Source organism: Takifugu rubripes, chromosome 13, assembly GCF_901000725.2.
Source record: "Takifugu rubripes chromosome 13, fTakRub1.2, whole genome shotgun sequence".
NCBI classification, from domain to species: domain Eukaryota; kingdom Metazoa; phylum Chordata; class Actinopteri; order Tetraodontiformes; family Tetraodontidae; genus Takifugu; species Takifugu rubripes.
In genome coordinates, this window is record NC_042297.1 from 20,924,599 (window position 1) to 20,933,742 (window position 9,144).

At 46.2% G+C, this 9,144-nt stretch overlaps 1 long non-coding RNA gene across 4 annotated transcripts; it reads right to left on the minus strand.

Annotated features, from left to right (window-relative positions):
* Positions 1–653: 653 nt before the first annotated feature.
* On the minus strand, positions 654–4,848 carry LOC115252044 (uncharacterized). 4 transcript variants are annotated; one of them, XR_003890489.1, is made up of 5 exons: positions 4,773–4,848; positions 2,517–2,585; positions 1,691–1,820; positions 1,245–1,527; positions 654–774 (listed from the first exon to the last, which is right to left on the minus strand). It is a non-coding gene; the product is annotated as an uncharacterized lncRNA (long non-coding RNA). The 4 variants fall into 4 exon arrangements; XR_003890488.1 differs by having other exon boundaries at positions 4,737–4,848; XR_003890491.1 differs by lacking the exon at positions 1,691–1,820.
* Between the last annotated feature and the right edge of the window lie 4,296 nt (positions 4,849–9,144).

A 9,144-nucleotide genomic window follows, 5' to 3' on the forward strand; every position in this document is an offset into this window, starting at 1 on the left:
TCAATTTGAATTAGCGTGTTGTGCATATATGAAGAAATTTGGTTTTTCTGTTCTGAAATCATCACAACTGTGCATTAACATCCTTCTTTTCGAAACATTCAGAATTTTGATTAAAAGAGTCCCATTACTGAATGTTTCAGTCAAGTCAAGGTGTTTGACCTTGAATAAAGCCCGTCACTTATTTGATCATCTGATCCAGACGGCATTTTTAAAGCACATTCTATTTATGTATTTAAAATGAGGCCAAAATTATGATTCACTTTAAACTGCGCTGGTGCTGCTGACCAATTGTCTGCATCTTAGTGGGTGAGTGAGGAGTTTTTCCGCATGAATATTTCACCGAGGAATGAGCAGAGGGGAGGGAGGGGTCTGCAGCTACAGGGATGTTCAGTTAACCATGAGATTACACACGCTGCAGAAGGCATTTGGTTAATGTAATTAAGAAAACCCTATGGTGGGAGACACAGAGCATTAATGTCCGGGGCACACAGGCCTGCTGCGGCCGCTCGCTGCACAGCCCACGCTCACAAATGTGCTTATTAAATCTGATTGGGGATTTTCTGTTTGTGTGCATGCAGAAGGAGATTTTTGATTCGTTGGAGCACAAAGAATCGGTCTGAACTTATCAATAATTCTTTAATGAGTTGAGAAAACAAAGATTTTCCAATCATGTTTGCTAGATGAAAGCTCTTGCCCCCCCAAGCCATTCTTTGGGAACTCTTCACCGTCATCCAAGGAGCCGACAACAGAGACGTTGTGTTGAACTGTGAGTCCCTGAAGTAACAAAGTCCCAATAAAGGGAAGCAGAAATTGAGGATCCTGATCATAATAATGGACTTTAACCAGACTCGAGAAGATCAGCATTCCCCACAAACCTAATTTAAGAGGATGAACTACAACTCCACTTCAAGCACACCTCCAACTGCTTTGTTTAGGCTGATACTTTTCATTAATTAAAACTGTTTGCTTTGACTAATCAAGTATAGATGACAATAACAAAGGGCCACTGGGCTTGTAATTCCTTGGCTAGAGCCCATTGTTACTGACTGGCCATGCCTTTCTGGAAAATACCGGCGACTGTCTGCTAATTTCCCTGGTGGACACCCCCTAAAGGGATCAATAAAGTACTCTTGAATCTTGAATCTTGAGTTTAGTCAAACGTTCCTGTGTCACTGCAGCTGTGCAGTAAATGTGTCGGATTTTCCCCGCACTTGCTCTGAGATCACAGCGTTGATCATTTTTACCTGGAGGTAAAGCAGAGGATTTCATGAGGGAGCCTTCTCCCTCCACAGGCCCCTCCGATTCTGCACAGATTAATAAACTTCTCATTGGTGCCACATGGGAGAAAAGAAACCTTTGCTCTGTTTAATGACAACTGTAAAGTGGAGCCAATCATGGGATGCCTCCCGTGACATTTCCACGGCGCTGTCCGCTCCACTTATCTTAGACAAATGGCCGTGCCAGGCCGCCATCGAGATGAAGCGTTTTCCCCGAGTCATTACGTCTGTCACCGGAGCCATTCCCTTACTGAAAAATCGGAAACAATAAAGGACGACTGAGCCCTTAATAACTGTGAGGGAATCATATTTGGAAAATTGCATTGAAGCAATAACCTTTTCTCCCTGTAATTAGATGACAGAGGGGTCCTGGTTTTTAATTAAGTCAACAATTTATGGTCTGGCAGCCATACCTCAGCATACTGATTAGTGTAGAAGGGATCAGGGAGCAGCATCGCCTCCATTTGAACACATTTGCTCCAGTAATTAGGGTGGAATATTGCAGAGGCAGAGAGCTCCGCGTGAGCCAGGACGTTTTCAGGACTGCAAAGATGCGTTTGTCTGGAGGCTCATCAAGAAACAACAACATGGCAGTAGACCTGTGTGTGTGTGTGTGTGTGTGTGTGTGTGTGTGTGTGTGTGTGTGTGTGTGTGTTAGAGGCAGTTTGTTTTGGAGCAGCATCATTTCATGTCACATCTTAATTGATCCCATTGGTCATTGGGGGAAGAGCAAAGCGGTTAAGGACGCTGTTTTACCGCCCTGTTAATAAACGTGTGGCAATTTACTGTCAATTTATGCCCTGACAGGTCGTAATGGAGGCCTTGAGAAGCAGATTAGCCCGAGCTGCTGCTGCTGCTGCTGCTGCTGCTGCTGCTGCTGCTGCTGCTGAAGAGCAGGACCGTCTGGACCGTCTGGGCCGTCTGGGGGACCGCGATGATGAGGCTGCGGGGACCGGTGCTCGCCGTGTGAGCTGGCACCCTCTGGCTTTCTGGAGCCGTCCACATGATTGACTTTAATCGGCCAATTTTGAGGCGGGAAAATAATAAAAATGTGCCTCCTCTCTTTTGGGAATATGACATTTATCACAGAGACGTGTGAGGACAATAGCTAAAGACAGACCCAGTCAGACGCATCATTACTGGCATCAAACACATTTTTGGCTAATTGTTGTCTCTTAAAAATGCACATTCTTGATTTAAAATATGAGAATATTTCATACAAAGCCAGGGCAGGCCTACCTGATCACAATAACACTGGATGCCGTCTGCTGCGCGGCCTCCCATCTAAGAAGTACAACTCCCAGAGGCCTAATGGAAGAATGAGGTTAATTAATCCCAGAGGACAACGCAGATTGAGGAGAGGGGCCACACAGCCCCCCAGATTTTCCCTGCATAAAGGTCACATTTCACAATAAGAGAGCAGCGCATGTTCTCAGTCGTCTTCCCTCCAAACATCTAAATTAATCTCCTCCCATCACTCAGAGCCCTGAATGCACTACAGGACATGAAGTGCTAAGACTAAACGCAGTCCTGGGGCTTTGAATCATCCAAAGATCTGAGACACAGCGCACTCAGAGGCCAAAGGGGTCTGGTGCTAAATGTGCCTCTGGCTGAGCATCATTTGTGTGCTGACGATGCTAAAGACTGTCTGGGGGCCTGGTTGGGCTGCGTGACTCTGGCCTGGGTGTGGGTCAGCACTTGGGTGGCATTTTGCTCACAGTCATTAGTCACTTGTGATTACGATACTTTCTTTCACACCTCTGCACTTTTATGTGTGGCAAATTTCTCAGAGCACCAAATCAGAACTCCAGTGAATAATGATGATGATATAATAATAATAATAGTAATAATAATGATTCTAATAATAATAATAGTAATAATTTTGCTGATTTCCACCCCCATCCCTCTCTCCTTCCCAGCAGATAAGGGTGACGCTGGGGCGCTTTTGGCTGCAGCGTCTCCCCTGGGCCGCAGCGGAGCTCCTGTCCCCGTCTCTCCCTGCAGCTGGAGCTTCCAGTGCCAGATGCTGCGCAGCTTCACCACCCTCTGTCCCCCCTCTCCCTTTTCTAGGAGGATGGTGCCCAGAGAGGAAGATGACAAACGCCTCTGCCTCCTCTTACTGACGGATTTGGACGACCCGACTCCAGCCCCGCACTGTTCCAACCGCCAGCGCAAGATGTTGACTTAATGGAGGGGAGGTTTGGCTGCGGATTGGCCCATATGCGTTTGTATTGGGGAAATATGGCGGGGCGGCGTGTCTGTGTATTCAGCAGGCTAGTGTGTGTCTGTGTGTGTCCTCAGCCAGCCCCAGACTGCCGACATCCATCATGCCGTGGCACACTGGCAGAGAACGGAGCTCAGACAGCTTCACTAACACACGGACGGTTAAATTGCCTGTTAAATCGTCCAGGGCCGTGGCTATCTTAGGTGTAGATAAAACACTGCACTTAAATCCTGCACTTAAAGGCGCGGGTTGTCAAGTAAAAGCCAGCCTTCCTCCGTGCGTACAGAGGGAGAGACTCAGCTCCTTTAAGGGAAACGCGTCGTCCTGGTGCAGATTCCGTGAAGTTATTCCTCCAAATGATCAGAAATCTTTGTATTTTCAGTTAAATCACTCATTATAGCTACAGTGTATGATAGATGATTTGGGGGTGAGATTAGTTTCCAGTCTCACAGACCATTATTTGGCTAAATTACGCATGGGCAGCAAAAAAAAAAAAATTCTTTTTCATCAAGCAGGCTCCTTTTGAGCAACGGTCTCATTCCAATACGTTTGACATTTCTGTCCATGCAACCAGATGGAAAATTAAGCCTCATTCTTTTAACATTAACGGGATATTATGGCTAATTGCCTGCGCCCTACTGATGAACCTGGAAGAGAAAGTTTTAGAACGCCGTTCTGCTGTAACCAGTGATGCAGTGGTGGTTAGTTTCAACCTCTAATCAAGTGTTTTTCATCCAACGAGTTTCAATTCCAATGTAAATTCCAGGTAGGAGTTAAACCGGGATTAAACAGTAGAGGCGGTACAGTATAAATATAAATGGAATCTGAGGGTTTACATGGAGCATTCTGTTATTTTTAGCGGTAAATGTGGTGTATTCTTCATTTCCGCAGGTATTAGCTATTTATTACATATTAGATTCCTGGTGGATGAGTGCAGTCTGCCAACATAAACTCAGACATTTGAGGGGTCATTTCGACTGACGTGCCAGGGAACTACATACAAGCATTAACTGCATCACTGCACAATCTGGGACAATGACAACAATACATCAATATATGTCAGCCGCCATTTACAAGATGGTTTCATGCAGCAGCCCGAGGCCTGACACGGAGACACTCCAACAGCCAAACTACTTCCAACGGTAGTTTTAAGTCTTTAGGTGAGAAGTTTAAAAGCGAAATCCATGAAACAAAACGTTTGCCCTGCTTGCGATGAAGTAAACCAGAATACTCACATTTCACAAGCAGTTGTGTCATAGAAAGTAATTCACCTGAAAGCCACGATGGTTCAGAGGATTAAAGCTAAAGCCAGCAGCAGAATGATTAAGTTATTAAACGACCTTCCCGGTCCAGCGCTGGTAGTTAGCTCACTAGACGCTAGGGGGCAGAAAAGATCTACAAGTGGAGATAACGGCGCCTCACGGGTGAAGCGCGGCGCGTTTGACGTTTTGTGAAATAAATATTGTGGTCTGCAGTCTTAAATAAGTATTTTAGTTGTATTAATATTTTAAAACACTTTGTTAGGCATTCTGTATGCAGTACTGATGAAATGTGGACTTGGGTTCCTCACTCTGATCAACAATATCAACTCTTTGCATGAGTCGCTTTTAAAATGATCTCCGAGCCATTTTTTAGCCGGTTGCCAAAGCAGCTGTGACGAGGCTGAGAAGCCAAAGTGCAGCCATCGTGTAGGCTGTGTCCAGTGGTGTTTAAGCATGCGGGGAGCTTTGCGGGGGACTCTGGCCAAACCTCTGCCCATCTGTTATCTCATCTGATGACAATTTTTAAAACTTCATCCTTCGACTGAGGGAGTAACCTGGTGCGCAAGAACACGAAAACGCACGGTCAAAAAATGGAGTCAGTCCATGAGTCTCTGCTTTGGAAAGAGCATGATGATCTTTCGCAATATAAAATAAAATAAAATAAAATAAAATAAATAAATAAATACTAATAATTCAATGATGAATCTGCAAAAAATAAAAATAAAAATAAAAAACCGCACAGATAGAATCATGAGAAGCTTTTTCTTGAAATCTCATTTCCGTTCGGGTCATCAGATGTCCTGCTAGAGTGCGCAGGCATCACACTAATGCAGGGTGACCGGGGGCTTTCTCTCCCCAGCGACACAAAGCCCAGAGATGCCTTAAAATCAATACACGTCAAACAAATATGAAAACAAACACCCAGACAAGGGATTTGAAATGTGGGGTTTGGCGCATAAATTCTTAGGAATTGCTTTAAATTCGCGATTTATTCCCACTTTTTATTTATTCCTCATTTTTCGTGTTGATAAACGTGGTTTCAGCCTCATTTTCAATCTTGGCGAGCAACACACGTGTGCGCAAGACTGTGCGCGTCTTGGTTTGTGCGTTCTTTGCGCCAACGCAGGAGGAGGGTTGCATCTGTTAGGGTCCAATGTTAGTCTTAATTACTGGCCTTCATGTTCTCCATGGCCCTCAACCGTCTTTAATTAAAACCTTGATTAAGGGGGAGGAGGTCTCGGGCAAGGCTATTACCAGATGGGTTTCCAGCAATAATAATAAAGACTTTATCCGCTGCCGTTTGCCTCTGCCCGTGCGCAAAGCGCCCGCGCTCGCTTCCCATCCATATCAAAGCACAGCGAGCAGAAAGAGGCTGTTAATTACGCTGGTAATTACTTGTCTAATTACGGTCCCGTTTGTGATTAGATTTAGAAACGTTTCGAGGCCCAGATAAAGCCTTTCTGTATCCAGTTTGTAGGCTTAACGTGGCTGAAATGTAGTGTGTATCCACAGCGGGGTGCTGCTGAATAACCGGCCTATGAGGAATGGAGTGAATAAGATCAATAGTGAAGCACTGACCCGGAACTTATCTTTATTTTTCACACAGGAGTCCTCAATAATCTGTACGTTCAAGGTACAAAAAAGCGCCCCGAGAAGAAGTGACAAACATGTTGTCAAATAGACATTTGCCTGCTTTTCTTTGCCACCCTTTTGTTTCCATCAGACTGAGGACGTTTTCCCTCTCGGAGTTTCTTTAAGACTAAAGTGTTGGGGGTCAACCTTTGCCACGTTTTAACGGAGCTTTTCTCTCACATTTGAAAATGTTTGGATCTGACCTCCCCACCCAAGTCTTATTTCCTAAAGGAGAAAGAAAACACCAAAACAGCAAATCCGTAGAAATATACATTCCGGAGAATTACATGTTGGCCATTTAGAACGCGCCACATTATGCCACAATATATTGTGCCAATGGTCTGAAAGCCATTATGAGGGCGCCGCTTTTCTATTCAGACAGAGAAACTGCAAATAACAATCAGTTCAATTATCCTCAAAATATTTACTGCAGGAGCGGATTTGTCATGCGGACGCAGAGAAGGAGCGAAGCGACGACAAGTGATTTCTTGCTGCACTGTGCGCGTCCATTTTCCAGACGGTTTGTCGTCGTTATTGCCTGATTTAGTGTGTGTTGTTTTACACGGCCCAGTCATCAGTGTGGGTCCACGTGCAGCGGTTGTGCCGCTGCATCCATTTATCCGTATCACCCAGATCTGCGTGAGTTTGTCACATTGCTTGTTTTATATTCTGTCGCGCGCTCCGAGCCACGGGCTTGGTCGGGGTTTGGTTTTTTTCTTTTTCAAAAGGTCCCGTTTGGCCTCCGTGCGCGCAGCACTGGCATCACGTGAGGATTTATTTGGACATTTTTTGTGTGTGTCTGTCACGTGCGCACCGGTATAATTACCTTTCCACCCTCGTGCGCTCCTCCGCAGCCGATGCTCGTGCTTCACCACAGACCAGGTGATGACATTAGTGGAATTGTGTCTATTTTTTGCGCGCACTTTAAGCCTCCTCCACCTGGAAAGAACGATCAGGGCGTCACCTGTCACTCACTCGTGCAGGGGCGAGCCTGAGTGCGCGGTAATGAAATGTCGCAATCATGCAAAGAGGGTGCAATTATGTTTTTAATTCACATTAATCACACTGAGTAAAGGACTTCCGTAGAAACAACCTGGATGCTCTGGCTGAATTTTCTCCCCGGCTCATTTGGAAGCGCCGTTCGCCAGGTCCGTTTATGTCCGGTGACAAAAGCCACCTGAGTCCAGGTGACTCAGCAGGTGACGCAGACGCAAGTCGACACGCGCACCTTCTGGGCGACAACCAAATTAATCACATCTGTAAATTAATAAAGTAGACAGGTTCCATTTCAGCATTTTGAACCACTGCAGCAGAAGGTCGCTCGGATGAAACGGGAGAGAAGCTTCATCTGAACATGGAGGCGTGCACGTGAACCGCTGCTCCCGCCGGGACACCGAGGTTCGGGTGAAATGGGATCAGTAAGAAGATGCCAGTGTGTTCTTCAACAGTTGCTATGACGCGCTCTGAAGGAGAGAGAGGGAGAAGCTGTGACTTAAATGGTCACTTTCTTATTGACTGATGAGCTAATTACACACTGACAGTAAGAAACGCGGAAGGAATCCTTCTGTTGGCCGCGCGCGCTGATTGGACTCACACCGATGCAACCCTGTGGTTCTGCGCAGATCCAGCCCAGCATCCTTTAGCGACGCGCACACCTCTCCGTGCGTAATTGACTGCGTCGTGGCTGGATCCCCCGTGCGCGCAACACTTTATTTTGAACGGTGCAATACGTTTCCATTAAACGTTATTAAAGCGCGCGGAGTGACGAGCTCTCATTTGTCTTGTCAGGACATCTGACAACCTCGTTAGCTCCCATTTTCCCCTGTCAGCTCACAGCGCGACACGGACACTGACTTCAGCCACTCCTGGCAAGCGAGTGATAAACGCGCGCACTCAGCCCTGCGCAAAGGGGGGGAAAGCAAACACACTCACGCACACGCACACGCGCGCGCGCACACACACACACACACACACACACAACAAACAGCAGCATTATTGTTGCCAACACGAAGCATCAGAATCAATCACGAGCAAGCCTGTGTGGCAGGTGTCAGTCTTCTGTTTTTTTAATTCAACACGCTGTCAATCTTTAATCTAATTTAAAGGGTCATAGATTTGGGGCATCATATCCCTTCGCTTCGACCTTGTCTCTCCAGTCTATTTTGGCTAACTGACCATACGCGCAGCCACCGATGCACAAGCGGCAACGCGCACACGCCTCACCACAGCACTCCGAAGGTATCGCAAATTCGGCCATTATGGAAATTTTCCTTATTTTATGAAGAAAGGGGGAAATAATCGAGGGAGAAGAACACTTAATGGCATGGGATCCTTCCGCTGACTGCACATTCAGATGCAATTGTAGATCGAAGTCAGACTTGTCACGTTGAGCCAAAGTGAATTCCTAACATCCAGGACGTGCCTGTCTACTCCGGACAAATTGCATCCAATCACCCCGAGGGAATTCGGCTAATGTCTCGATCCAGGGCCGGGGAGCATGGAGAGAAAACAAATCAAACTCTGCACACAGAGCGTGTAGGGCTTATTAAAACATTTCACACAGGGGGAAAGAGAGCGCGAGAGAGGGGGAGAGCGTGTTATATGTGCTTGTGTGTGAGTGTGCGTGTGTGTGCGTGTGTGTGTGTGTGTGTTTGTGTGTGTTCGAGAGAGGGAGGAGGTGTAATTATATTATCTTTGGACACTACGTCTTAAATTGAAAATATCAGATGAGCAATCCAAACATCTCTGC